The sequence below is a fragment of the Scyliorhinus torazame genome, chromosome 5, assembly GCF_047496885.1.
Source record: "Scyliorhinus torazame isolate Kashiwa2021f chromosome 5, sScyTor2.1, whole genome shotgun sequence".
In the NCBI taxonomy this organism is placed as follows: Eukaryota; Metazoa; Chordata; class Chondrichthyes; order Carcharhiniformes; family Scyliorhinidae; genus Scyliorhinus; species Scyliorhinus torazame.
The window spans coordinates 122,193,680-122,220,368 of record NC_092711.1 but is presented as its reverse complement, the minus strand read 5'-3'; the positions used below and the strand labels follow the sequence as shown (position 1 = coordinate 122,220,368).

The following is a 26,689-nucleotide window of genomic DNA, read 5'->3' as shown; positions in this document are numbered from 1 at the left end:
GTTGCTGCAGATTCGCATGGTGAGGCTGAGAGGCTAGGCCACTTATTACAAGACGACTGCTGTTTCTTTCAAAAACAGATGTTTCAACATATAAAACCACGAGATGTAGAAATTAGATCGAACTTAACATGATCTGCGTTAACTTCACAGGGACGTGACCCAACTAATCCACAGAGCCAAAGTGGAGAATTGAACTGACTGGAGAGCTGCATCTTAACGCTGACCTCCCGGACCTCGGCCTCCTGAAATGTTCCAAAGAAGCTCAACAAACACTCGAGGAACAGCAGCGCATCTTTCCACTGGGCTCAATACAGCTTTCACACTCATAGTGTGTGCAACCGTCTCACACTGTAAATGCTGCCCCCATTCTGTGTGTACTACCATCGCAGATTTGGGTTTGAATCTTGTTTCCACTTCGTCTTTGTATCCGGGCGGTAGTTGCTGAGAGCTGGCACAGACACAGCGGCTGGAATGGCCTCATACTGTGGTGTAATTATTCTCTCATTCGATGCTCACCTCACTCTGTGGCCAGGGAACCCTAGGCCTTTTCTCATTTAATCTCTCCTGACTTGCACCCTGTCAGAGCGCTTTCCTGTTATTCTGTTTGCTCCCACCGGGATTTGACTTGGTTAAAACGTCCGACATTTCTAACCCGTCCCGGTTTTAATGAAAAGTGATGGTGAAAGACGAGCTGTGTTGTCCTGTCGACAAATGCCGCCTGACTCGCTGAGTTGTTCCAGTATCTTCCGCAGATGTCGGATCAACTTTCGATACGAGAATTGAAGACGTTCTGCTCACTTTGCTCTGCATCAAGAATCAGCTGTCCCACCCAGTGAGTTAAAGCGCACGCCAAAAGTTCGAATTTCGAGCCAGCCAGGAGTCGAACCTGGAATCTCCTGATTCGTAGTCAGACGCGTTATCCATTGCGCCACTGGCACAGCCGGGTGAATGCATTTTGCTATTCCTTGTTGAGCCTCTGTGGCGCATTCGGCGGGATTCATTCACATTGGGTTTCCTTTGAGAAGCTGAGCTCACACAGCAGGGAACCAATACGTTCCCGAGACAATCAAGACATTTTCTAAAAGCTTGTCTATGTGTGGATATTCACTTACTTCTATTGACTTATTCCAGTAGATTCAGGCAGCTCTCTGTATGTTTCATTTTATTCAGTTCAACAACATCAGACTGTGTAACCTCTCTTCCCCCTCCACCATCTGCTTCTTCCCCCTCCACCATCTGTATCCATCATCTTATTTTAATTCCTTGCATTGATATGTTTTACCCTCAGCATTGCCCCCCTCCCCCAGCCCATACCATCCTACTTGAGCAATCTGATCCCTGTCGCCAATTGTTCGCTGACACACTGCTTACTTTCTGCGATTAACACATTCTGATCTCTTGAGGCGCCAGTATCAGCACCTTTGTTAGCCTCATTTACATTCCCTTTTTCTTTCTGTCCGAGACATTTTCGTCATTTTCCACCTATTGCTGACCACTCTATCGAGGCCCAATAGGGCACGCTAACCCCGCCCCATCCACATTAGTCTGAATCTGACCCCATTTCCAGTTCTCCAGCTTTGACAAAGAGTCACCCAGGCCCGGAACGACCGCTGCCATCTCGCTCCACAGAGGCTGTCAGTCCTGCTGAGATTGTCCAGTATGTTCTGTTTTTGTTTCAGAATGAAGCATCCGCAGTAAGTTGCATTTGTCGTTCATTTAGACATGTTTGAGATGGTGAATAAGTATGTTTATCTGCATTTGTAAATGCATGAAATTCTGTTGTGGATGAACTAGCTCCGAATATCCAAAATAGGAAGGTCCTTTTCTTCTCATTGCCTGTCGAAAATTCAGTGCTTGTTACTTAATGTGGAATTTATTTCAGTGGCTCATGAGAGACTAAACCTCATAATCCTCGAACATACGAGATGGGGGAACAAAAGTACTTTGTGCAAACATTCCTCACACAACATGAGAAGCACTTGATGTTTCTACCCGGTATGGCCCCGGGGACCTTTCGCATGTTAGGGGAATGTGCTAACCACTACACTACAGAAACCGCTGGCGGTGCAGTAATCAATGGACTTGTGCAATGTTCAACCTCACTGTGTTGCTGCAGCTTCTCATGGTTCGTCTGAGAGGCCATGTCACTTATTACAAGAAGACAGCCGTTTCTTTAAAACCGATGTCTCAACTTATAAAACAATCAGGAATCGAACTTTACAGAACTGAAGATAAGTTATGTTTTGCTTGAAGTGGAAGTTAAATTGAGAAGGCAGGGCTTTCGAAAATAACCACAACCAGACGGGTGCATGCATTTTGCTATTTCTCGTTGATGAAGACCAGTTACGAGATTGCGGCAATAGTCAGCAACAGACTAAACTGGAAATACGAGATGTTTCTGCCCGGTTTCGAACCGGGGACCTTTCGCGTGTTAGGCGAATGTGATAACCACTACACTACAGAAACAGCTGGCAATCAACGGACGTGTACAATGTGCAACCTCACTGTGTTGCTGCAGATTCGCATGGTGAGGCTGAGAGGCTAGGCCACTTATTACAAGACGACTGCTGTTTCTTTCAAAAACAGATGTTTCAACATATAAAACCACGAGATGTAGAAATTAGATCGAACTTAACATGATCTGCGTTAACTTCACAGGGACGTGACCCATCTAATCTACAGAGCCAAAGTGGAGAATTGAACTGACTGGAGAGCTGCATCTTAACGCTGACCTTCCGGACCTCGGCCTCCTGAAATGTTCCAAAGAAGCTCAACAAACACTCGAGGAACAGCAGCGCATCTTTCCACTGGGCTCAATACAGCTTTCACACTCATAGTGTGTGCAACCGTCTCACACTGTAAATGCTGCCCCCATTCTGTGTGTACTACCATCGCAGATTTGGGTTTGAATCTTGTTTCCACTTCGTCTTTGTATCCGGGCGGTAGTTGCTGAGAGCTGGCACAGACACAGCGGCTGGAATGGCCTCATACTGTGGTGTAATTATTCTCTCATTCGATGCTCACCTCACTCTGTGGCCAGGGAACCCTAGGCCTTTTCTCATTTAATCTCTCCTGACTTGCACCCTGTCAGAGCGCTTTCCTGTTATTCTGTTTGCTCCCACCGGGATTTGACTTGGTTAAAACGTCCGACATTTCTAACCCGTCCCGGTTTTAATGAAAAGTGATGGTGAAAGACGAGCTGTGTTGTCCTGTCGACAAATGCCGCCTGACTCGCTGAGTTGTTCCAGTATCTTCCGCAGATGTCGGATCAACTTTCGATACGAGAATTGAAGACGTTCTGCTCACTTTGCTCTGCATCAAGAATCAGCTGTCCCACCCAGTGAGTTAAAGCGCACGCCAAAAGTTCGAATTTCGAGCCAGCCAGGAGTCGAACCTGGAATCTCCTGATTCGTAGTCAGACGCGTTATCCATTGCGCCACTGGCCCAGCCGGGTGAATGCATTTTGCTATTCCTTGTTGAGCCTCTGTGGCGCATTCGGCGGGATTCATTCACATTGGGTTTCCTTTGAGAAGCTGAGCTCACACAGCAGGGAACCAATACGTTCCCGAGACAATCAAGACATTTTCTAAAAGCTTGTCTATGTGTGGATATTCACTTACTTCTCTTGACTTATTCCAGTAGATTCAGGCAGCTCTCTGTATGTTTCATTTTATTCAGTTCAACAACATCAGACTGTGTAACCTCTCTTCCCCCTCCACCATCTGCTTCTTCCCCCTCCACCATCTGTATCCATCATCTTATTTTAATTCCTTGCATTGATATGTTTTACCCTCAGCATTGCCCCCCTCCCCCAGCCCATACCATCCTACTTGAGCAATCTGATCCCTGTCGCCAATTGTTCGCTGACACACTGCTTACTTTCTGCGATTAACACATTCTGATCTCTTGAGGCGCCACTATCAGCACCTTGATTAGCCTCATTTACATTCCCTTTTTCTTTCTGTCCGAGACATTTTCGTCATTTTCCACCTATTGCTGACCACTCTATCGAGGCCCAATAGGGCACGCCAACCCCGCCCCATCCACATTAGTCTGAATCTGACCCCATTTCCAGTTCTCCAGCTTTGACAAAGAGTCACCCAGGCCCGGAACGACCGCTGCCATCTCGCTCCACAGAGGCTGTCAGTCCTGCTGAGATTGTCCAGTATGTTCTGTTTTTGTTTCAGAATGAAGCATCCGCAGTAAGTTGCATTTGTCGTTCATTTAGACATGTTTGAGATGGTGAATAAGTATGTTTATCTGCATTTGTAAATGCATGAAATTCTGTTGTGGATGAACTAGCTCCGAATATCCAAAATAGGAAGGTCCTTTTCTTCTCATTGCCTGTCGAAAATTCAGTGCTTGTTACTTAATGTGGAATTTATTTCAGTGGCTCATGAGAGACTAAACCTCATAATCCTCGAACATACGAGATGGGGGAACAAAAGTACTTTGTGCAAACATTCCTCACACAACATGAGAAGCACTTGATGTTTCTACCCGGTATGGCCCCGGGGACCTTTCGCATGTTAGGGGAATGTGCTAACCACTACACTACAGAAACCGCTGGCGGTGCAGTAATCAATGGACTTGTGCAATGTTCAACCTCACTGTGTTGCTGCAGCTTCTCATGGTTCGTCTGAGAGGCCATGTCACTTATTACAAGAAGACAGCCGTTTCTTTAAAACCGATGTCTCAACTTATAAAACAATCAGGAATCGAACTTTACAGAACTGAAGATAAGTTATGTTTTGCTTGAAGTGGAAGTTAAATTGAGAAGGCAGGGCTTTCGAAAATAACCACAACCAGACGGGTGCATGCATTTTGCTATTTCTCGTTGATGAAGACCAGTTACGAGATTGCGGCAATAGTCAGCAACAGACTAAACTGGAAATACGAGATGTTTCTGCCCGGTTTCGAACCGGGGACCTTTCGCGTGTTAGGCGAATGTGATAACCACTACACTACAGAAACAGCTGGCAATCAACGGACGTGTACAATGTGCAACCTCACTGTGTTGCTGCAGATTCGCATGGTGAGGCTGAGAGGCTAGGCCACTTATTACAAGACGACTGCTGTTTCTTTCAAAAACAGATGTTTCAACATATAAAACCACGAGATGTAGAAATTAGATCGAACTTAACATGATCTGCGTTAACTTCACAGGGACGTGACCCATCTAATCTACAGAGCCAAAGTGGAGAATTGAACTGACTGGAGAGCTGCATCTTAACGCTGACCTTCCGGACCTCGGCCTCCTGAAATGTTCCAAAGAAGCTCAACAAACACTCGAGGAACAGCAGCGCATCTTTCCACTGGGCTCAATACAGCTTTCACACTCATAGTGTGTGCAACCGTCTCACACTGTAAATGCTGCCCCCATTCTGTGTGTACTACCATCGCAGATTTGGGTTTGAATCTTGTTTCCACTTCGTCTTTGTATCCGGGCGGTAGTTGCTGAGAGCTGGCACAGACACAGCGGCTGGAATGGCCTCATACTGTGGTGTAATTATTCTCTCATTCGATGCTCACCTCACTCTGTGGCCAGGGAACCCTAGGCCTTTTCTCATTTAATCTCTCCTGACTTGCACCCTGTCAGAGCGCTTTCCTGTTATTCTGTTTGCTCCCACCGGGATTTGACTTGGTTAAAACGTCCGACATTTCTAACCCGTCCCGGTTTTAATGAAAAGTGATGGTGAAAGACGAGCTGTGTTGTCCTGTCGACAAATGCCGCCTGACTCGCTGAGTTGTTCCAGTATCTTCCGCAGATGTCGGATCAACTTTCGATACGAGAATTGAAGACGTTCTGCTCACTTTGCTCTGCATCAAGAATCAGCTGTCCCACCCAGTGAGTTAAAGCGCACGCCAAAAGTTCGAATTTCGAGCCAGCCAGGAGTCGAACCTGGAATCTCCTGATTCGTAGTCAGACGCGTTATCCATTGCGCCACTGGCCCAGCCGGGTGAATGCATTTTGCTATTCCTTGTTGAGCCTCTGTGGCGCATTCGGCGGGATTCATTCACATTGGGTTTCCTTTGAGAAGCTGAGCTCACACAGCAGGGAACCAATACGTTCCCGAGACAATCAAGACATTTTCTAAAAGCTTGTCTATGTGTGGATATTCACTTACTTCTCTTGACTTATTCCAGTAGATTCAGGCAGCTCTCTGTATGTTTCATTTTATTCAGTTCAACAACATCAGACTGTGTAACCTCTCTTCCCCCTCCACCATCTGCTTCTTCCCCCTCCACCATCTGTATCCATCATCTTATTTTAATTCCTTGCATTGATATGTTTTACCCTCAGCATTGCCCCCCTCCCCCAGCCCATACCATCCTACTTGAGCAATCTGATCCCTGTCGCCAATTGTTCGCTGACACACTGCTTACTTTCTGCGATTAACACATTCTGATCTCTTGAGGCGCCACTATCAGCACCTTGATTAGCCTCATTTACATTCCCTTTTTCTTTCTGTCCGAGACATTTTCGTCATTTTCCACCTATTGCTGACCACTCTATCGAGGCCCAATAGGGCACGCCAACCCCGCCCCATCCACATTAGTCTGAATCTGACCCCATTTCCAGTTCTCCAGCTTTGACAAAGAGTCACCCAGGCCCGGAACGACCGCTGCCATCTCGCTCCACAGAGGCTGTCAGTCCTGCTGAGATTGTCCAGTATGTTCCGTTTTTGTTTCAGAATGAAGCATCCGCAGTAAGTTGCATTTGTCGTTCATTTAGACATGTTTGAGATGGTGAATAAGTATGTTTATCTGCATTTGTAAATGCATGAAATTCTGTTGTGGATGAACTAGCTCCGAATATCCAAAATAGGAAGGTCCTTTTCTTCTCATTGCCTGTCGAAAATTCAGTGCTTGTTACTTAATGTGGAATTTATTTCAGTGGCTCATGAGAGACTAAACCTCATAATCCTCGAACATACGAGATGGGGGAACAAAAGTACTTTGTGCAAACATTCCTCACACAACATGAGAAGCACTTGATGTTTCTACCCGGTATGGCCCCGGGGACCTTTCGCATGTTAGGGGAATGTGCTAACCACTACACTACAGAAACCGCTGGCGGTGCAGTAATCAATGGACTTGTGCAATGTTCAACCTCGCTGTGTTGCTGCAGCTTCTCATGGTTCGTCTGAGAGGCCATGTCACTTATTACAAGAAGACAGCCGTTTCTTTAAAACCGATGTCTCAACTTATAAAACAATCAGGAATCGAACTTTACAGAACTGAAGATAAGTTATGTTTTGCTTGAAGTGGAAGTTAAATTGAGAAGGCAGGGCTTTCGAAAATAACCACAACCAGACGGGTGCATGCATTTTGCTATTTCTCGTTGATGAAGACCAGTTACGAGATTGCGGCAATAGTCAGCAACAGACTAAACTGGAAATACGAGATGTTTCTGCCCGGTTTCGAACCGGGGACCTTTCGCATGTTAGGGGAATGTGCTAACCACTACACTACAGAAACCGCTGGCGGTGCAGTAATCAATGGACTTGTGCAATGTTCAACCTCGCTGTGTTGCTGCAGCTTCTCATGGTTCGTCTGAGAGGCCATGTCACTTATTACAAGAAGACAGCCGTTTCTTTAAAACCGATGTCTCAACTTATAAAACAATCAGGAATCGAACTTTACAGAACTGAAGATAAGTTATGTTTTGCTTGAAGTGGAAGTTAAATTGAGAAGGCAGGGCTTTCGAAAATAACCACAACCAGACGGGTGCATGCATTTTGCTATTTCTCGTTGATGAAGACCAGTTACGAGATTGCGGCAATAGTCAGCAACAGACTAAACTGGAAATACGAGATGTTTCTGCCCGGTTTCGAACCGGGGACCTTTCGCGTGTTAGGCGAATGTGATAACCACTACACTACAGAAACAGCTGGCAATCAACGGACGTGTACAATGTGCAACCTCACTGTGTTGCTGCAGATTCGCATGGTGAGGCTGAGAGGCTAGGCCACTTATTACAAGTCGACTGTTGTTTCTTTCAAAAACAGATGTTTCAACATATAAAACCACGAGATGTAGAAATTAGATCGAACTTAACATGATCTGCGTTAACTTCACAGGGACGTGACCCATCTAATCTACAGAGCCAAAGTGGAGAATTGAACTGACTGGAGAGCTGCATCTTAACGCTGACCTTCCGGACCTCGGCCTCCTGAAATGTTCCAAAGAAGCTCAACAAACACTCGAGGAACAGCAGCGCATCTTTCCACTGGGCTCAATACAGCTTTCACACTCATAGTGTGTGCAACCGTCTCACACTGTAAATGCTGCCCCCATTCTGTGTGTACTACCATCGCAGATTTGGGTTTGAATCTTGTTTCTACTTCGTCTTTGTATCCGGGCGGCAGTTGCTGAGAGCTGGCCCAGACACAGCGGCTGGAATGACCTCATACTGTGGTGTAATTATTCTCTCATTCGATGCTCACCTCACTCTGTGGCCAGGGAACCCTAGGACTTTTCTCATTTAATCTCTCCTGACTTGCACCCTGTCAGAGCGCTTTCCTGTTATTCTGTTTGCTCCCACCGGGATTTGGCTTGGTTAAAACGTCCGACATTTCTAACCCGTCCCGGTTTTAATGAAAAGTGATGGTGAAAGACGAGCTGTGTTGTCCTGTCGACAAATGCCGCCTGACTCGCTGAGTTGTTCCAGTATCTTCCGCAGATGTCGGATCAACTTTCGATACGAGAATTGAAGACGTTCTGCTCACTTTGCTCTGCATCAAGAATCAGCTGTCCCACCCAGTGAGTTAAAGCGCACGCCAAAAGTTCGAATTCCGAGCCAGCCAGGAGTTGAACGTGGAATCTCCTAATTCGTAGGCAGACGCGTTATCCCTTGCGCCACTGGCCCAGCCGGGTGCATGCATTTTGCTATTCCTTGTTGAGCCTCTGTGGCGCATTCGGCGGGATTCATTCACATTGGGTTTCCTTTGAGAAGCTGAGCTCACACAGCAGGGAACCAATACGTTCCCGAGACAATCAAGACATTTTCTAAAAGCTTGTCTATGTGTGGATATTCACTTACTTCTATTGACTTATTCCAGTAGATTCAGGCAGCTCTCTGTATGTTTCATTTTATTCAGTTCAACAACATCAGACTGTGTAACCTCTCTTCCCCCTCCACCATCTGCTTCTTCCCCCTCCACCATCTGTATCCATCATCTTATTTTAATTCCTTGCATTGATATGTTTTACCCTCAGCATTGCCCCCCTCCCCCAGCCCATACCATCCTACTTGAGCAATCTGATCCCTGTCGCCAATTGTTCGCTGACACACTGCTTACTTTCTGCGATTAACACATTCTGATCTCTTGAGGCGCCGCTATCAGCACCTTGATTAGCCTCATTTACATTCCCTTTTTCTTTCTGTCCGAGACATTTTCGTCATTTTCCACCTATTGCTGACCACTCTATCGAGGCCCAATAGGGCACGCCAACCCCGCCCCATCCACATTAGTCTGAATCTGACCCCATTTCCAGTTCTCCAGCTTTGACAAAGAGTCACCCAGGCCCGGAACGACCGCTGCCATCTCGCTCCACAGAGGCTGTCAGTCCTGCTGAGATTGTCCAGTATGTTCTGTTTTTGTTTCAGAATGAAGCATCCGCAGTAAGTTGCATTTGTCGTTCATTTAGACATGTTTGAGATGGTGAATAAGTATGTTTATCTGCATTTGTAAATGCATGAAATTCTGTTGTGGATGAACTAGCTCCGAATATCCAAAATAGGAAGGTCCTTTTCTTCTCATTGCCTGTCGAAAATTCAGTGCTTGTTACTTAATGTGGAATTTATTTCAGTGGCTCATGAGAGACTAAACCTCATAATCCTCGAACATACGAGATGGGGGAACAAAAGTACTTTGTGCAAACATTCCTCACACAACATGAGAAGCACTTGATGTTTCTACCCGGTATGGCCCCGGGGACCTTTCGCATGTTAGGGGAATGTGCTAACCACTACACTACAGAAACCGCTGGCGGTGCAGTAATCAATGGACTTGTGCAATGTTCAACCTCACTGTGTTGCTGCAGCTTCTCATGGTTCGTCTGAGAGGCCATGTCACTTATTACAAGAAGACAGACGTTTCTTTAAAACCGATGTCTCAACTTATAAAACAATCAGGAATCGAACTTTACAGACCTGAAGATAAGTTATGTTTTGCTTGAAGTGGAAGTTAAATTAAGAAGGCAGGGCTTTCGAAAATAACCACAACCAGACGGGTGCATGTATTTTGCTATTTCTCGTTGATGAAGACCAGTTACGAGATTGCGGCAATAGTCAGCAACAGACTAAACTGGAAATACGAGATGTTTCTGCCCGGTTTCGAACCGGGGACCTTTCGCGTGTTAGGCGAATGTGATAACCACTACACTACAGAAACAGCTGGCAATCAACGGACGTGTACAATGTGCAACCTCACTGTGTTGCTGCAGATTCGCATGGTGAGGCTGAGAGGCTAGGCCACTTATTACAAGTCGACTGCTGTTTCTTTCAAAAACAGATGTTTCAACATATAAAACCACGAGATGTAGAAATTAGATCGAACTTAACATGATCTGCGTTAACTTCACAGGGACGTGACCCATCTAATCTACAGAGCCAAAGTGGAGAATTGAACTGACTGGAGAGCTGCATCTTAACGCTGACCTTCCGGACCTCGGCCTCCTGAAATGTTCCAAAGAAGCTCAACAAACACTCGAGGAACAGCAGTGCATCTTTCCACTGGGCTCAATACAGCTTTCACACTCATAGTGTGTGCAACCGTCTCACACTGTAAATGCTGCCCCCATTCTGTGTGTACTACCATCGCAGATTTGGGTTTGAATCTTGTTTCCACTTCGTCTTTGTATCCGGGCGGTAGTTGCTGAGAGCTGGCACAGACACAGCGGCTGGAATGGCCTCATACTGTGGTGTAATTATTCTCTCATTCGATGCTCACCTCACTCTGTGGCCAGGGAACCCTAGGCCTTTTCTCATTTAATCTCTCCTGACTTGCACCCTGTCAGAGCGCTTTCCTGTTATTCTGTTTGCTCCCACCGGGATTTGACTTGGTTAAAACGTCCGACATTTCTAACCCGTCCCGGTTTTAATGAAAAGTGATGGTGAAAGACGAGCTGTGTTGTCCTGTCGACAAATGCCGCCTGACTCGCTGAGTTGTTCCAGTATCTTCCGCAGATGTCGGATCAACTTTCGATACGAGAATTGAAGACGTTCTGCTCACTTTGCTCTGCATCAAGAATCAGCTGTCCCACCCAGTGAGTTAAAGCGCACGCCAAAAGTTCGAATTTCGAGCCAGCCAGGAGTCGAACCTGGAATCTCCTGATTCGTAGTCAGACGCGTTATCCATTGCGCCACTGGCCCAGCCGGGTGAATGCATTTTGCTATTCCTTGTTGAGCCTCTGTGGCGCATTCGGCGGGATTCATTCACATTGGGTTTCCTTTGAGAAGCTGAGCTCACACAGCAGGGAACCAATACGTTCCCGAGACAATCAAGACATTTTCTAAAAGCTTGTCTATGTGTGGATATTCACTTACTTCTATTGACTTATTCCAGTAGATTCAGGCAGCTCTCTGTATGTTTCATTTTATTCAGTTCAACAACATCAGACTGTGTAACCTCTCTTCCCCCTCCACCATCTGCTTCTTCCCCCTCCACCATCTGTATCCATCATCTTATTTTAATTCCTTGCATTGATATGTTTTACCCTCAGCATTGCCCCCCTCCCCCAGCCCATACCATCCTACTTGAGCAATCTGATCCCTGTCGCCAATTGTTCGCTGACACACTGCTTACTTTCTGCGATTAACACATTCTGATCTCTTGAGGCGCCACTATCAGCACCTTGATTAGCCTCATTTACATTCCCTTTTTCTTTCTGTCCGAGACATTTTCGTCATTTTCCACCTATTGCTGACCACTCTATCGAGGCCCAATAGGGCACGCCAACCCCGCCCCATCCACATTAGTCTGAATCTGACCCCATTTCCAGTTCTCCTGCTTTGACAAAGAGTCACCCAGGCCCGGAACGACCGCTGCCATCTCGCTCCACAGAGGCTGTCAGTCCTGCTGAGATTGTCCAGTATGTTCCGTTTTTGTTTCAGAATGAAGCATCCGCAGTAAGTTGCATTTGTCGTTCATTTAGACATGTTTGAGATGGTGAATAAGTATGTTTATCTGCATTTGTAAATGCATGAAATTCTGTTGTGGATGAACTAGCTCCGAATATCCAAGATAAGAAGGTCCTTTTCTTCTCATTGCCAGTCGAAAATTCAGTGCTTGTGACTTAATGTGGAATTTATTTTAGTGGCTCATGAGAGACTAATCCTCATAATCCTCGAACATACGAGATGGGGAACACAAGTACTTTGTGCAAACATTCCTCACACAACATGAGAAGCACTTGATGTTTCTACCCGGTATGGCCCCGGGGACCTTTCGCATGTTAGGGGAATGTGCTAACCACTACACTACAGAAACCGCTGGCGGTGCAGTAATCAATGGACTTGTGCAATGTTCAACCTCACTGTGTTGCTGCAGATTCTCATGGTTCATCTGAGAGGCCATGTCACTTATTACAAGAAGACAGCCGTTTCTTTAAAACCGATGTCTCAACTTATAAAACAATCAGGAATCGAACTTTACAGACGAAGATAAGTTATGTTTTGCTTGAAGTGGAAGTTAAATTGAGAATGCAGGGCTTTCGTAAATAACCACAACCAGACGGGTGCATGCATTTTGCTATTCCTCGTTGATGAAGACCAGTTACGAGATTGCGGCAATAGTCAGCAACAGACTAAACTGGAAATACGAGATGTTTCTGCCCGGTTTCGAACCAGGGACCTTTCGCGTGTAAGGCGAATGTGATAACCACTACACTACAGAAACAGCTGGCAATCAGCGGACGTGTACAATGTGAAACCTCACTGTTTGCTGCAGATTCGCATGGCGAGGCTGAGAGGCTAGGCCACTTATTACAAGACGACTGCTGTTTCTTACAGCTTTCACACTCATAGTGTGTGCAACAGTCTCACACTGTAAATGCTGCCCCCATTCTGTGTGTCCTTCCATCGCAGATTTGGGTTTGAATCTTGTTTCCACTTCTTCTTTGTATCCGGGCGGTAGTTGTTGAGAGCTGGCACAGACACAGCGGCTGGAATGGCCTCATACTGTGGTGTAATTATTCTCTCATTCGATGCTCACCTCACTCTGTGGCCAGGGAACCCTAGGCCTTTTCTCATTTAATCTCTCCTGACTTGCACCCTGTCAGAGCGCTTTCCTGTTGTTCTGTTTGCTCCCACCAGGATTTGACTTGGTTAAAACGTCCGACATTTCTAACCCGTCCCGGTTTTAATGAAAGGTGATGGTGAAAGACAAGCTTTGTTGTCCTGTCGACAAATTCCGCCTGACTCGCTGAGTTGTTCCAGTATTTTCCGCAGATGTTAGATCGACTTTCGATGGCAATAACAGCGTGCTTCTGTTACTTTCCCGGGGCTCGTTGGTCTAGGGGTATGACATTCACTTACCTCTATTGACTAATTCCAGTTGATTCAGGCAGCCCTCTGTATATTTCATTTTATTCAGTTCAACAACATCAGACTGTGTAATCTCTCTTCTCCCTCCACCATCTGTTTATTTCCATCAAGTTATTTTCATTCCTTCCATTGGTATGTTTTACCCTCAGCATTGCGCCCCTCCCCCCAGCCCATACCATCCTACTTGAGCAACCCTGTCGCCAATTGTTCGCTGACACACTGTTTTCTTTGTTCTGCTATTAACACATTCTGATCTCTTGAGGCGCCACTATCAGCAACTTTCTTAGCCTTGATTAGCCTCATTTACATTCCCTTTTTCTTTCTGTCCGAGACATTTTCGTCATTTTCCACCTATTGCTGACCACTCTATCGAGGCCCAATAGGGCACGCCAACCCCGCCCCATCCACATTTGTCTGAATCTGACCCCATTTCCAGTTCTCCAGCTTTGACAAAGAGTCACCCAGGCCCGGAACGACCGCTGCCATCTCGCTCCACAGAGGCCGTCAGTCCTGCTGAGATTGTCCAGTATGTTCTGTTTTTGTTTCAGAATGAAGCATCCGCAGTAAGTTGCATTTGTCGTTCATTTAGACATGTTTGAGATGGTGAATAAGTAGGTGTATCTGCATTAGTAAATGCATGAAATTCTGTTGTGGATGAACTAGCTCCGCATATCCAAAATAAGAAGGTCCTTTTCTTCTCATTGCCTGTCGAAAATTCAGTGCTTGTGACTTAATGTGGAATTTATTTTAGTGGCTCATGAGAGTCTAAACCTCATAAACCTCGAACATACGAGATGGGGGAACAAAAGTACTTTGTGCAAACATTCCTCACACAACATGAGAAGCACTTGATGTTTCTACCTGGTATGGCCCCGGGGACCTTTCGCATGTTAGGGGAATGTGCTAACCACTACACTACAGAAACCGCTGGCGGTGCAGTAATCATTGGACTTGTGCAATGTTCAACCTCACTGTGTTGCTGCAGCTTCTCATGGTTCGTCTGAGAGGCCATGTCACTTATTACAAGAAGACAGCCGTTTCTTTAAAACCGATGTCTCAACTTATAAAACAATCAGGAATCGAACTTTACAGACCTGAAGATAAGTTATGTTTTGCTTGAAGTGGAAGTTAAATTGAGAATGCAGGGCTTTCGTAAATAACCACAACCAGACGGGTGCATGCATTTTGCTATTCCTCGTTGATGAAGACCAGTTACGAGATTGCGGCAATAGTCAGCAACAGACTAAACTGGATGTTCGAGATGTTTCTGCCCGGTTTCGAACCGGGGACTTTTCGCGTGTTAGGCGAATGTGATAACCACTACACTACAGAAACAGCTGGCAATCAACGGACGTGTACAATGTGCAACCTCACTGTGTTGCTGCAGATTCGCATGGTGAGGCTGAGAGGCTAGGCCACTTATTACAAGACGACTGCTGTTTCTTTCAAAAACAGATGTTTCAACATATAAAACCACGAGATGTAGAAATTAGATCGAACTTAACATGACCTGCGTTAACTTCACAGGGACGTGACCCAACTAATCCACAGAGCCAAAGTGGAGAATTGAACTGACTGGAGAGCTGCATCTTAACGCTGACCTCCCGGACCTCGGCCTCCTGAAATGTTCCAAAGAAGCTCAACAAACACTCGAGGAACAGCAGCGCATCTTTCCACTGGGCTCAATACAGCTTTCACACTCATAGTGTGTGCAACCGTCTCACACTGTAAATGCTGCCCCCATTCTGTGTGTACTACCATCGCAGATTTGGGTTTGAATCTTGTTTCCACTTCGTCTTTGTATCCGGGCGGTAGTTGCTGAGAGCTGGCACAGACACAGCGGCTGGAATGGCCTCATACTGTGGTGTAATTATTCTCTCATTCGATGCTCACCTCACTCTGTGGCCAGGGAACCCTAGGCCTTTTCTCATTTAATCTCTCCTGACTTGCACCCTGTCAGAGCGCTTTCCTGTTATTCTGTTTGCTCCCACCGGGATTTGACTTGGTTAAAACGTCCGACATTTCTAACCCGTCCCGGTTTTAATGAAAAGTGATGGTGAAAGACGAGCTGTGTTGTCCTGTCGACAAATCCCGCCTGACTCGCTGAGTTGTTCCAGTATCTTCCGCAGATGTCGGATCAACTTTCGATACGAGAATTGAAGACGTTCTGCTCACTTTGCTCTGCATCAAGAATCAGCTGTCCCACCCAGTGAGTTAAAGCGCACGCCAAAAGTTCGAATTTCGAGCCAGCCAGGAGTCGAACCTGGAATCTCCTGATTCGTAGTCAGACGCGTTATCCATTGCGCCCCTGGCCCAGCCGGGTGAATGCATTTTGCTATTCCTTGTTGAGCCTCTGTGGCGCATTCGGCGGGATTCATTCACATTGGGTTTCCTTTGAGAAGCTGAGCTCACACAGCAGGGAACCAATACGTTCCCGAGACAATCAAGACATTTTCTAAAAGCTTGTCTATGTGTGGATATTCACTTACTTCTATTGACTTATTCCAGTAGATTCAGGCAGCTCTCTGTATGTTTCATTTTATTCAGTTCAACAACATCAGACTGTGTAACCTCTCTTCCCCCTCCACCATCTGCTTCTTCCCCCTCCACCATCTGTATCCATCATCTTATTTTAATTCCTTGCATTGATATGTTTTACCCTCAGCATTGCCCCCCTCCCCCAGCCCATACCATCCTACTTGAGCAATCTGATCCCTGTCGCCAATTGTTCGCTGACACACTGCTTACTTTCTGCGATTAACACATTCTGATCTCTTGAGGCGTCACTATCAGCACCTTGATTAGCCTCATTTACATTCCCTTTTTCTTTCTGTCCGAGACATTTTCGTCATTTTCCACCTATTGCTGACCACTCTATCGAGGCCCAATAGGGCACGCCAACCCCGCCCCATCCACATTAGTCTGAATCTGACCCCATTTCCAGTTCTCCAGCTTTGACAAAGAGTCACCCAGGCCCGGAACGACCGCTGCCATCTCGCTCCACAGAGGCTGTCAGTCCTGCTGAGATTGTCCAGTATGTTCTGTTTTTGTTTCAGAATGAAGCATCCGCAGTAAGTTGCATTTGTCGTTCATTTAGACATGTTTGAGATGGTGAATAAGTATGTTTATCTGCATTTGTAAATGCATGAAATTCTGTTGTGGATGTACTAGCTCCGAATATCCAAAATAGGAAGGTCCTTTTCTTCTCATTGCCTGTAGAAAATTCAGTGCTTGTTACTTCATGTGGAATTTATTTCAGTGGCTCATGAGGGACTAAACCTCATAATCCTCGAACATACGAGATGGGGGAACAAAAGTACTTTGTGCAAACATTCCTCACACAACATGAGAAGCACTTGATGTTTCTACCCGGTATGGCCCCGGGGACCTTTCGCATGTTAGGGGAATGTGCTAACCACTACACTACAGAAACCGCTGGCGGTGCAGTAATCAATGGACTTGTGCAATGTTCAACCTCACTGTGTTGCTGCAGCTTCTCATGGTTCGTCTGAGAGGCCATGTCACTTATTACAAGAAGACAGCCGTTTCTTTAAAACCGATGTCTCAACTTATAAAACAATCAGGAATCGAACTTTACAGAACTGAAGATAAGTTATGCTTTGCTTGAAGTGGAAGTTAAATTGAGAAGGCAGGGCTTTCGAAAATAACCACAACCAGACGGGTGCATGCATTTTGCTATTTCTCGTTGATGAAGACCAGTTACGAGATTGCGGCGAATGTGATAACCACTACACTACAGAAACAGCTGGCAATCAACGGACGTGTACAATGTGCAACCTCACTGTGTTGCTGCAGATTCGCATGGTGAGGCTGAGAGGCTAGGCCACTTATTACAAGTCGACTGCTGTTTCTTTCAAAAACAGATGTTTCAACATATAAAACCACGAGATGTAGAAATTAGATCGAACTTAACATGATCTGCGTTAACTTCACAGGGACGTGACCCATCTAATCTACAGAGCCAAAGTGGAGAATTGAACTGACTGGAGAGCTGCATCTTAACGCTGACCTTCCGGACCTCGGCCTCCTGAAATGTTCCAAAGAAGCTCAACAAACACTCGAGGAACAGCAGCGCATCTTTCCACTGGGCTCAATACAGCTTTCACACTCATAGTATGTGCAACCGTCTCACACTGTAAATGCTGCCCCCATTCTGTGTGTACTACCATCGCAGATTTGGGTTTGAATCTTGTTTCCACTTCGTCTTTGTATCCGGGCGGTAGTTGCTGAGAGCTGGCACAGACACAGCGGCTGGAATGGCCTCATACTGTGGTGTAATTATTCTCTCATTCGATGCTCACCTCACTCTGTGGCCAGGGAACCCTAGGCCTTTTCTCATTTAATCTCTCCTGACTTGCACCCTGTCAGAGCGCTTTCCTGTTATTCTGTTTGCTCCCACCGGGATTTGACTTGGTTAAAACGTCCGACATTTCTAACCCGTCCCGGTTTTAATGAAAAGTGATGGTGAAAGACGAGCTGTGTTGTCCTGTCGACAAAGGCCGCCTGACTCGCTGCGTTGTTCCAGTATCTTCCGCAGATGTCGGATCAACTTTCGATACGAGAATTGAAGACGTTCTGCTCACTTTGCTCTGCATCAAGAATCAGCTGTCCCACCCAGTGAGTTAAAGCGCACGCCAAAAGTTCGAATTTCGAGCCAGCCAGGAGTCGAACCTGGAATCTCCTGATTCGTAGTCAGACGCGTTATCCATTGCGCCACTGGCCCAGCCGGGTGAATGCATTTTGCTATTCCTTGTTGAGCCTCTGTGGCGCATTCGGCGGGATTCATTCACATTGGGTTTCCTTTGAGAAGCTGAGCTCACACAGCAGGGAACCAATACGTTCCCGAGACAATCAAGACATTTTCTAAAAGCTTGTCTATGTGTGGATATTCACTTACTTCTATTGACTTATTCCAGTAGATTCAGGCAGCTCTCTGTATGTTTCATTTTATTCAGTTCAACAACATCAGACTGTGTAACCTCTCTTCCCCCTCCACCATCTGCTTCTTCCCCCTCCACCATCTGTATCCATCATCTTATTTTAATTCCTTGCATTGATATGTTTTACCCTCAGCATTGCCCCCCTCCCCCAGCCCATACCATCCTACTTGAGCAATCTGATCCCTGTCGCCAATTGTTCGCTGACACACTGCTTACTTTCTGCGATTAACACATTCTGATCTCTTGAGGCGCCACTATCAGCACCTTGATTAGCCTCATTTACATTCCCTTTTTCTTTCTGTCCGAGACATTTTCGTCATTTTCCACCTATTGCTGACCACTCTATCGAGGCCCAATAGGGCACGCCAACCCCGCCCCATCCACATTAGTCTGAATCTGACCCCATTTCCAGTTCTCCAGCTTTGACAAAGAGTCACCCAGGCCCGGAACGACCGCTGCCATCTCGCTCCACAGAGGCTGTCAGTCCTGCTGAGATTGTCCAGTATGTTCTGTTTTTGTTTCAGAATGAAGCATCCGCAGTAAGTTGCATTTGTCGTTCATTTAGACATGTTTGAGATGGTGAATAAGTATGTTTATCTGCATTTGTAAATGCATGAAATTCTGTTGTGGATGAACTAGCTCCGAATATCCAAAATAGGAAGGTCCTTTTCTTCTCATTGCCTGTCGAAAATTCAGTGCTTGTTACTTAATGTGGAATTTATTTCAGTGGCTCATGAGAGACTAAACCTCATAATCCTCGAACATACGAGATGGGGGAACAAAAGTACTTTGTGCAAACATTCCTCACACAACATGAGAAGCACTTGATGTTTCTACCCGGTATGGCCCCGGGGACCTTTCGCATGTTAGGGGAATGTGCTAACCACTACACTACAGAAACCGCTGGCGGTGCAGTAATCAATGGACTTGTGCAATGTTCAACCTCACTGTGTTGCTGCAGCTTCTCATGGTTCGTCTGAGAGGCCATGTCACTTATTACAAGAAGACAGCCGTTTCTTTAAAACCGATGTCTCAACTTATAAAACAATCAGGAATCGAACTTTACAGAACTGAAGATAAGTTATGTTTTGCTTGAAGTGGAAGTTAAATTGAGAAGGCAGGGCTTTCGAAAATAACCACAACCAGACGGGTGCATGCATTTTGCTATTTCTCGTTGATGAAGACCAGTTACGAGATTGCGGCAATAGTCAGCAACAGACTAAACTGGAAATACGAGATGTTTCTGCCCGGTTTCGAACCGGGGACCTTTCGCGTGTTAGGCGAATGTGATAACCACTACACTACAGAAACAGCTGGCAATCAACGGACGTGTACAATGTGCAACCTCACTGTGTTGCTGCAGATTCGCATGGTGAGGCTGAGAGGCTAGGCCACTTATTACAAGTCGACTGCTGTTTCTTTCAAAAACAGATGTTTCAACATATAAAACCACGAGATGTAGAAATTAGATCGAACTTAACATGATCTGCGTTAACTTCACAGGGACGTGACCCATCTAATCTACAGAGCCAAAGTGGAGAATTGAACTGACTGGAGAGCTGCATCTTAACGCTGACCTTCCGGACCTCGGCCTCCTGAAATGTTCCAAAGAAGCTCAACAAACACTCGAGGAACAGCAGCGCATCTTTCCACTGGGCTCAATACAGCTTTCACACTCATAGTGTGTGCAACCGTCTCACACTGTAAATGCTGCCCCCATTCTGTGTGTACTACCATCGCAGATTTGGGTTTGAATCTTGTTTCCACTTCGTCTTTGTATCCGGGCGGTAGTTGCTGAGAGCTGGCACAGACACAGCGGCTGGAATGGCCTCATACTGTGGTGTAATTATTCTCTCATTCGATGCTCACCTCACTCTGTGGCCAGGGAACCCTAGGCCTTTTCTCATTTAATCTCTCCTGACTTGCACCCTGTCAGAGCGCTTTCCTGTTATTCTGTTTGCTCCCACCGGGATTTGACTTGGTTAAAACGTCCGACATTTCTAACCCGCCCCGGTTTTAATGAAAGGTGATGGTGAAAGACGTGCTTTGTTGTCCTGTCGACAAATGCCGCCTGACTCGCTGAGTTGTTCCAGTATCTTCCGCAGATGTCGGATCAACTTTCGATACGAGAATTGAAGACGTTCTGCTCACTTTGCTCTGCATCAAGAATCAGCTGTCCCACCCAGTGAGTTAAAGCGCACGCCAAAATTCGAATTTCGAGCCAGCCAGGAGTCGAACCTGGAATCTCCTGATTCGTAGTCAGACGCGTTATCCATTGCGCCACTGGCCCAGCCGGGTGAATGCATTTTGCTATTCCTTGTTGAGCCTCTGTGGCGCATTCGGCGGGATTCATTCACATTGGGTTTCCTTTGAGAAGCTGAGCTCACACAGCAGGGAACCAATACGTTCCCGAGACAATCAAGACATTTTCTAAAAGCTTGTCTATGTGTGGATATTCACTTACTTCTATTGACTTATTCCAGTAGATTCAGGCAGCTCTCTGTATGTTTCATTTTCTTCAGTTCAACAACATCAGACTGTGTAACCTCTCTTCCCCCTCCACCATCTGCTTCTTCCCCCTCCACCATCTGTATCCATCATCTTATTTTAATTCCTTGCATTGATATGTTTTACCCTCAGCATTGCCCCCCTCCCCCAGCCCATACCATCCTACTTGAGCAATCTGATCCCTGTCGCCAATTGTTCGCTGACACACTGCTTACTTTCTGCGATTAACACATTCTGATCTCTTGAGGCGCCACTATCAGCACCTTGATTAGCCTCATTTACATTCCCTTTTTCTTTCTGTCCGAGACATTTTCGTCATTTTCCACCTATTGCTGACCACTCTATCGAGGCCCAATAGGGCACGCCAACCCCGCCCCATCCACATTAGTCTGAATCTGACCCCATTTCCAGTTCTCCAGCTTTGACAAAGAGTCACCCAGGCCCGGAACGACCGCTGCCATCTCGCTCCACAGAGGCTGTCAGTCCTGCTGAGATTGTCCAGTATGTTCTGTTTTTGTTTCAGAATGAAGCATCCGCAGTAAGTTGCATTTGTCGTTCATTTAGACATGTTTGAGATGGTGAATAAGTATGTTTATCTGCATTTGTAAATGCATGAAATTCTGTTGTGGATGAACTAGGTCCGAATATCCAAAATAGGAAGGTCCTTTTCTTCTCATTGCCTGTCGAAAATTCAGTGCTTGTGACTTAATGTGGAATTTATTTTAGTGGCTCATGAGAGTCTAAACCTCATAATCCTCGAACATACGAGATGGGGGAACAAAAGGACTATGTGCAAACATTCCTCACACAACATGAGAAGCACTTGATGTTTCTACCCGGTATGGCCCCGGGGACCTTTCGCATGTTAGGGGAATGTGCTAACCACTACACTACAGAAACCGCTGGCGGTGCAGTAATCATTGGACTTGTGCAATGTTCAACCTCACTGTGTTGCTGCAGCTTCTCATGGTTCGCCTGAGAGGCCATGTCACTTATTACAAGAAGACAGCCGTTTCTTTAAAACCGATGTCTCAACTTATAAAACAATCAGGAATCGAACTTTACAGACCTGAAGATAAGTTATGTTTTGCTTGAAGTGGAAGTTAAATTGAGAATGCAGGGCTTTCGTAAATAACCACAACCAGACGGGTGCATGCATTTTGCTATTCCTCGTTGATGAAGACCAGTTACGAGATTGCGGCAATAGTCAGCAACAGACTAAACTGGAAGTTCGAGATGTTTCTGCCCGGTTTCGAACCGGGGACCTTTCGCGTGTAAGGCGAATGTGATAACCACTACACTACAGAAACAGCTGGCAATCAACGGACGTGTACAATGTGCAACCTCACTGTGTTGCTGCAGATTCGCATGGTGAGGTTGAGAGGCTAGGCCACTTATTACAAGACGACTGCTGTTTCTTTCAAAAACAGATGTTTCAACATATAAAACCACGAGATGTAGAAATTAGATCGAACTTAACATGATCTGCGTTAACTTCACAGGGACGTGACCCAACTAATCCACAGAGCCAAAGTGGAGAATTGAACTGACTGGAGAGCTGCATCTTAACGCTGACCTCCCGGACCTCGGCCTCCTGAAATGTTCCAAAGAAGCTCAACAAACACTCGAGGAACAGCAGCGCATCTTTCCACTGGGCTCAATACAGCTTTCACACTCATAGTGTGTGCAACCGTCTCACACTGTAAATGCTGCCCCCATTCTGTGTGTACTACCATCGCAGATTTGGGTTTGAATCTTGTTTCCACTTCGTCTTTGTATCCGGGCGGTAGTTGCTGAGAGCTGGCACAGACACAGCGGCTGGAATGGCCTCATACTGTGGTGTAATTATTCTCTCATTCGATGCTCACCTCACTCTGTGGCCAGGGAACCCTAGGCCTTTTCTCATTTAATCTCTCCTGACTTGCACCCTGTCAGAGCGCTTTCCTGTTATTCTGTTTGCTCCCACCGGGATTTGACTTGGTTAAAACGTCCGACATTTCTAACCCGTCCCGGTTTTAATGAAAAGTGATGGTGAAAGACGAGCTGTGTTGTCCTGTCGACAAATCCCGCCTGACTCGCTGAGTTGTTCCAGTATCTTCCGCAGATGTCGGATCAACTTTCGATACGAGAATTGAAGACGTTCTGCTCACTTTGCTCTGCATCAAGAATCAGCTGTCCCACCCAGTGAGTTAAAGCGCACGCCAAAATTCGAATTTCGAGCCAGCCAGGAGTCGAACCTGGAATCTCCTGATTCGTAGTCAGACGCGTTATCCATTGCGCCACTGGCCCAGCCGGGTGAATGCATTTTGCTATTCCTTGTTGAGCCTCTGTGGCGCATTCGGCGGGATTCATTCACATTGGGTTTCCTTTGAGAAGCTGAGCTCACACAGCAGGGAACCAATACGTTCCCGAGACAATCAAGACATTTTCTAAAAGCTTGTCTATGTGTGGATATTCACTTACTTCTATTGACTTATTCCAGTAGATTCAGGCAGCTCTCTGTATGTTACATTTTATTCAGTTCAACAACATCAGACTGTGTAACCTCTCTTCCCCCTCCACCATCTGCTTCTTCTCCCTCCACCATCTGTATCCATCATCTTATTTTAATTCCTTGCATTGATATGTTTTACCCTCAGCATTGCCCCCCTCCCCCAGCCCATACCATCCTACTTGAGCAATCTGATCCCTGTCGCCAATTGTTCGCTGACACACTGCTTACTTTCTGCGATTAACACATTCTGATCTCTTGAGGCGCCACTATCAGCACCTTGATTAGCCTCATTTACATTCCCTTTTTCTTTCTGTCCGAGACATTTTCGTCATTTTCCACCTATTGCTGACCACTCTATCGAGGCCCAATAGGGCACGCCAACCCCGCCCCATCCACATTAGTCTGAATCTGACCCCATTTCCAGTTCTCCAGCTTTGACAAAGAGTCACCCAGGCCCGGAACGACCGCTGCCATCTCGCTCCACAGAGGCTGTCAGTCCTGCTGAGATTGTCCAGTATGTTCTGTTTTTGTTTCAGAATGAAGCATCCGCAGTAAGTTGCATTTGTCGTTCATTTAGACATGTTTGAGATGGTGAATAAGTATGTTTATCTGCATTTGTAAATGCATGAAATTCTGTTGTGGATGAACTAGCTCCGAATATCCAAAATAAGAAGGTCCTTTTCTTCTCATTGCCTGTCGAAAATTCAGTGCTTGTGACTTAATGTGGAATTTAGTTTAGTGGCTCATGAGAGACTAATCCGCATAATCCTCGAACATACGAGATGGGGGAACAAAAGTACTTTGTGCAAACATTCCTCACACAACATGAGAAGCACTTGATGTTTCTACCTGGTATGGCCCCGGGGACCTTTCGCATGTTAGGGGAATGTGCTAACCACTACACTACAGAAACCGCTGGCGGTGCAGTAATCATTGGACTTGTGCAATGTTCAACCTCACTGAGTTGCTGCAGATTCTCATGGTTCGTCTGAGAGGCCATGTCACTTATTACAAGAAGACAGCCGTTTCTTTAAAACCGATGTCTCAACTTATAAAACAATCAGGAATCGAACTTTACAGAACTGAAGATAAGTTATGCTTTGCTTGAAGTGGAAGTTAAATTGAGAAGGCAGGGCTTTCGAAAATAACCACAACCAGACGGGTGCATGCATTTTGCTATTTCTCGTTGATGAAGACCAGTTACGAGATTGCGGCGAATGTGATAACCACTACACTACAGAAACAGCTGGCAATCAACGGACGTGTACAATGTGCAACCTCACTGTGTTGCTGCAGATTCGCATGGTGAGGCTGAGAGGCTAGGCCACTTATTACAAGTCGACTGCTGTTTCTTTCAAAAACAGATGTTTCAACATATAAAACCACGAGATGTAGAAATTAGATCGAACTTAACATGATCTGCGTTAACTTCACAGGGACGTGACCCATCTAATCTACAGAGCCAAAGTGGAGAATTGAACTGACTGGAGAGCTGCATCTTAACGCTGACCTTCCGGACCTCGGCCTCCTGAAATGTTCCAAAGAAGCTCAACAAACACTCGAGGAACAGCAGCGCATCTTTCCACTGGGCTCAATACAGCTTTCACACTCATAGTATGTGCAACCGTCTCACACTGTAAATGCTGCCCCCATTCTGTGTGTACTACCATCGCAGATTTGGGTTTGAATCTTGTTTCCACTTCGTCTTTGTATCCGGGCGGTAGTTGCTGAGAGCTGGCACAGACACAGCGGCTGGAATGGCCTCATACTGTGGTGTAATTATTCTCTCATTCGATGCTCACCTCACTCTGTGGCCAGGGAACCCTAGGCCTTTTCTCATTTAATCTCTCCTGACTTGCACCCTGTCAGAGCGCTTTCCTGTTATTCTGTTTGCTCCCACCGGGATTTGACTTGGTTAAAACGTCCGACATTTCTAACCCGTCCCGGTTTTAATGAAAAGTGATGGTGAAAGACGAGCTGTGTTGTCCTGTCGACAAAGGCCGCCTGACTCGCTGCGTTGTTCCAGTATCTTCCGCAGATGTCGGATCAACTTTCGATACGAGAATTGAAGACGTTCTGCTCACTTTGCTCTGCATCAAGAATCAGCTGTCCCACCCAGTGAGTTAAAGCGCACGCCAAAAGTTCGAATTTCGAGCCAGCCAGGAGTCGAACCTGGAATCTCCTGATTCGTAGTCAGACGCGTTATCCATTGCGCCACTGGCCCAGCCGGGTGAATGCATTTTGCTATTCCTTGTTGAGCCTCTGTGGCGCATTCGGCGGGATTCATTCACATTGGGTTTCCTTTGAGAAGCTGAGCTCACACAGCAGGGAACCAATACGTTCCCGAGACAATCAAGACATTTTCTAAAAGCTTGTCTATGTGTGGATATTCACTTACTTCTATTGACTTATTCCAGTAGATTCAGGCAGCTCTCTGTATGTTTCATTTTATTCAGTTCAACAACATCAGACTGTGTAACCTCTCTTCCCCCTCCACCATCTGCTTCTTCCCCCTCCACCATCTGTATCCATCATCTTATTTTAATTCCTTGCATTGATATGTTTTACCCTCAGCATTGCCCCCCTCCCCCAGCCCATACCATCCTACTTGAGCAATCTGATCCCTGTCGCCAATTGTTCGCTGACACACTGCTTACTTTCTGCGATTAACACATTCTGATCTCTTGAGGCGCCACTATCAGCACCTTGATTAGCCTCATTTACATTCCCTTTTTCTTTCTGTCCGAGACATTTTCGTCATTTTCCACCTATTGCTGACCACTCTATCGAGGCCCAATAGGGCACGCCAACCCCGCCCCATCCACATTAGTCTGAATCTGACCCCATTTCCAGTTCTCCAGCTTTGACAAAGAGTCACCCAGGCCCGGAACGACCGCTGCCATCTCGCTCCACAGAGGCTGTCAGTCCTGCTGAGATTGTCCAGTATGTTCTGTTTTTGTTTCAGAATGAAGCATCCGCAGTAAGTTGCATTTGTCGTTCATTTAGACATGTTTGAGATGGTGAATAAGTATGTTTATCTGCATTTGTAAATGCATGAAATTCTGTTGTGGATGAACTAGCTCCGAATATCCAAAATAGGAAGGTCCTTTTCTTCTCATTGCCTGTCGAAAATTCAGTGCTTGTTACTTAATGTGGAATTTATTTCAGTGGCTC

General features: G+C 46.0%; 18 non-coding genes across 18 annotated transcripts; all 18 read right to left on the bottom strand.

The window, feature by feature from the left end:
• Positions 1 to 865: 865 nt before the first annotated feature.
• Positions 866 to 938, bottom strand: trnar-acg (transfer RNA arginine (anticodon ACG)). The gene has a single exon. It is a non-coding gene; the product is annotated as a tRNA-Arg (tRNA).
• A 1,455-nt stretch (positions 939 to 2,393) lies between these two features.
• Positions 2,394 to 2,466, bottom strand: trnav-aac (transfer RNA valine (anticodon AAC)). Its single transcript has one exon. It is a non-coding gene; the product is annotated as a tRNA-Val (tRNA).
• Positions 2,467 to 3,373: 907 nt separating this feature from the next.
• Positions 3,374 to 3,446, bottom strand: trnar-acg (transfer RNA arginine (anticodon ACG)). The gene has a single exon. It is a non-coding gene; the product is annotated as a tRNA-Arg (tRNA).
• Positions 3,447 to 4,901: 1,455 nt separating this feature from the next.
• On the bottom strand, positions 4,902 to 4,974 carry trnav-aac (transfer RNA valine (anticodon AAC)). Its single transcript has one exon. It is a non-coding gene; the product is annotated as a tRNA-Val (tRNA).
• A 907-nt stretch (positions 4,975 to 5,881) lies between these two features.
• Positions 5,882 to 5,954, bottom strand: trnar-acg (transfer RNA arginine (anticodon ACG)). The gene has a single exon. It is a non-coding gene; the product is annotated as a tRNA-Arg (tRNA).
• A 1,455-nt stretch (positions 5,955 to 7,409) lies between these two features.
• On the bottom strand, positions 7,410 to 7,482 carry trnav-aac (transfer RNA valine (anticodon AAC)). Its single transcript has one exon. It is a non-coding gene; the product is annotated as a tRNA-Val (tRNA).
• A 337-nt stretch (positions 7,483 to 7,819) lies between these two features.
• trnav-aac (transfer RNA valine (anticodon AAC)) lies at positions 7,820 to 7,892 on the bottom strand. Its single transcript has one exon. It is a non-coding gene; the product is annotated as a tRNA-Val (tRNA).
• Positions 7,893 to 10,327: 2,435 nt separating this feature from the next.
• On the bottom strand, positions 10,328 to 10,400 carry trnav-aac (transfer RNA valine (anticodon AAC)). The gene has a single exon. It is a non-coding gene; the product is annotated as a tRNA-Val (tRNA).
• A 907-nt stretch (positions 10,401 to 11,307) lies between these two features.
• trnar-acg (transfer RNA arginine (anticodon ACG)) lies at positions 11,308 to 11,380 on the bottom strand. The gene has a single exon. It is a non-coding gene; the product is annotated as a tRNA-Arg (tRNA).
• A 1,452-nt stretch (positions 11,381 to 12,832) lies between these two features.
• Positions 12,833 to 12,905, bottom strand: trnav-uac (transfer RNA valine (anticodon UAC)). The gene has a single exon. It is a non-coding gene; the product is annotated as a tRNA-Val (tRNA).
• Positions 12,906 to 14,814: 1,909 nt separating this feature from the next.
• trnav-aac (transfer RNA valine (anticodon AAC)) lies at positions 14,815 to 14,887 on the bottom strand. The gene has a single exon. It is a non-coding gene; the product is annotated as a tRNA-Val (tRNA).
• A 907-nt stretch (positions 14,888 to 15,794) lies between these two features.
• trnar-acg (transfer RNA arginine (anticodon ACG)) lies at positions 15,795 to 15,867 on the bottom strand. Its single transcript has one exon. It is a non-coding gene; the product is annotated as a tRNA-Arg (tRNA).
• A 2,356-nt stretch (positions 15,868 to 18,223) lies between these two features.
• Positions 18,224 to 18,296, bottom strand: trnar-acg (transfer RNA arginine (anticodon ACG)). The gene has a single exon. It is a non-coding gene; the product is annotated as a tRNA-Arg (tRNA).
• Positions 18,297 to 19,751: 1,455 nt separating this feature from the next.
• On the bottom strand, positions 19,752 to 19,824 carry trnav-aac (transfer RNA valine (anticodon AAC)). Its single transcript has one exon. It is a non-coding gene; the product is annotated as a tRNA-Val (tRNA).
• A 906-nt stretch (positions 19,825 to 20,730) lies between these two features.
• Positions 20,731 to 20,803, bottom strand: trnar-acg (transfer RNA arginine (anticodon ACG)). The gene has a single exon. It is a non-coding gene; the product is annotated as a tRNA-Arg (tRNA).
• Positions 20,804 to 22,258: 1,455 nt separating this feature from the next.
• Positions 22,259 to 22,331, bottom strand: trnav-uac (transfer RNA valine (anticodon UAC)). The gene has a single exon. It is a non-coding gene; the product is annotated as a tRNA-Val (tRNA).
• A 906-nt stretch (positions 22,332 to 23,237) lies between these two features.
• On the bottom strand, positions 23,238 to 23,310 carry trnar-acg (transfer RNA arginine (anticodon ACG)). The gene has a single exon. It is a non-coding gene; the product is annotated as a tRNA-Arg (tRNA).
• Positions 23,311 to 25,666: 2,356 nt separating this feature from the next.
• trnar-acg (transfer RNA arginine (anticodon ACG)) lies at positions 25,667 to 25,739 on the bottom strand. Its single transcript has one exon. It is a non-coding gene; the product is annotated as a tRNA-Arg (tRNA).
• Between the last annotated feature and the right edge of the window lie 950 nt (positions 25,740 to 26,689).